The sequence below is a fragment of the Marmota marmota genome, unplaced genomic scaffold, assembly GCF_001458135.2.
Source record: "Marmota marmota marmota unplaced genomic scaffold, marMar, whole genome shotgun sequence".
Classification (NCBI taxonomy): Eukaryota; Metazoa; Chordata; class Mammalia; order Rodentia; family Sciuridae; genus Marmota; species Marmota marmota.
The window spans coordinates 5,557-7,979 of NW_026010427.1; positions in this window are offsets into that span (position 1 = coordinate 5,557).

Genomic DNA, 2,423 nt, shown 5'->3' on the forward strand with positions numbered 1-2,423 from the left:
CTAGAATTTTTCTGGTGGAGTTTTGTGGGACTTCTAAATATAGGATCATGTCATCAGCTAATAGGGATAGTTTGAGCTCCTCTTTTCTTATTGTATCCCTTTAATTTCTTTCTTTTGTGTAATCACTTTGCATACAATCTTAAGAAGATTTTTTTCACACTATTTGCCAAAATATTTAGGGTTTAGTTGTTTGAAGCTTATTGAGCTGTCTCCCATAAAATAATTAATAATTGTTTCATCTCATACTACCACCAAGAAGAAAAGAAGCACAAAGTTTAAAGGACCACTATGATTTCAGTTAGTAGAATACTTCAAATTTGGGGATTTTGCTCCAATTTATGTAAGAGAAAGTATAAATTCCAAATGTATTAAAGCATTCCAATGTGAATATGTACTAGGACAAACAGTGGTGCCAATATCCCAGCTGTATGAACAATTTTATCCCCTAGATCTGTAACAATAAGAAATTGGTAATAGGGAAAAAAGCTGGTGTTTAGCTCAAGACTCTTAGGAGAATCCCAGTTGTAGACCATGAGGTTTGGGCAACAGTCTTTATCACCTGCTGTAGAGAATTAGATACCATTTTGAAACAGCTCATGATACAAACCCAGGACTTGATAGGCACAGACAACATCAGGATCACTTGAACTTGAGGCCAGAACTGTGAGCTCCACCAGTCATGAGGTCAGGGAAGCCAAGCAGTAACAATTTCTTGGTAGATATTTTCATCTGAGATAGAGCATTAGCTGAGACTAGTCTCGTGGGCAGTTTGTTGATGCCTCATGTCTCTGCCTTTCCAGTACAAAAAGTCCCCCTGGATTCACATTTATATACTTTGGGTGGAGAAGTGGCTTCAGGTCCCAGGTGATTTTAAAGAGCCTGACACCTGAGATATCCAGTTCAGCAGCCTCTAATAATAATACATTCAACAATGAGGGTTTTTCATGCATTCAATTCTACTAATCACATTAAAGTTAAAAAGAGATGCATAATTATTTTAATAGTAAGTATCACAAACTACATCAAAATAGTACCAATTTCACAAGAAACTGATAAAAAGTTATTTATGTTGTATTTTACATTCTTTTTCTCATGTTATTTCTTTAAAGTATAATATTATTATACATTAATATCACATGTTCAATTTGGACACAATGTTTTCTCAGAAATATTTGATCTTTTTTTCATTTTATCATTTGCTTTTGTTAAGATAGGTTTAAATAACCAACTTGAGTGAAGCATGCTTGATAATATTATAACCACTGAATTATTACATAAATAATATTTATCTTTTGGGATTGGCAGCCACATATGTTTAGCTGGTTCATGTTTCCTAGAATTATTTTGACTTTGAAGAACAGAAATGTTAGTTTAAAATGTACACTGTTTGATCAAGTGGCTTAAAAATTCCATAACATAAATAATGTACTATTAAAATATTTATAAGGCTGAATAATGTGATTTTGGGGGTGTATAAATCAAATCAATGTTTTGGGTGAAAAAGTTATAAACTCCTACTATTATTCAAATTTATGTTCAAAAAACGCAATATTGGTTTTTAGGGACTATATTTATCATCACTTTTTTACTGTAAAAAACACTTCTTATCAAACTCAGTGTGCATTTAACATCATTAAACTATTTTGGTACTATGTGATGTCATGATCACCAAAAAGTGAGTGACCTGTAAAGGAAATGATCCTAGTGATCAGATGAATCTTGCCTCATTTTGTGTCTGTCAGTTAACTTCTTTCTCTAGACACACATGTGTTTTGCCTAAAATATTCATATTCAATATGTCCATGATGGCATGGATGGAAATTATTCATGAGATCATTAAAATGGATTTCTAGTCATGAAGGTGACCAGGCTATATAGTCTCTGATACATTTCAAAACATTAAAACCAACCCTGAGTTCCTAATAAGAGATCATTCCCTCTGGGAAACACCTTGAGGTACCTGAGGGCAGATTAGAAGTTTCATCATAGCAGACTAACCTATTTCTTACTGAAACAGGCATTTACTTATGAGAGAACATGTTTTCCTTTTCTGCAATGCTTCTACTAAACTGTTATCCATGTTTTGAGAACTATAGTTCTCGAAACACTGGCCAGAGCAATTAGACAGACGAAAGAAATTAAAGGCATAAAAATAGGAAAAGAAGAACTTAAATTATCACTATTTGCAGAAGACATGATTCTACACCTAGAAGACCCAAAAGGGTCTACAAAAAAACTACTAGAACTAATAAATGAATTCAGCAAAGTGGCAGGATATAAAATCAACATGCATAAATCAAAGGCATTTCTGTATATCAGCAACAAAACTTCTGAAACGGAAATGAGGAAAAACACTCCATTCCCAATATCCTCAAAAAAAAAATAAAATACTTGGGAATCAACCTAACAAAAGAGGTGAAAGA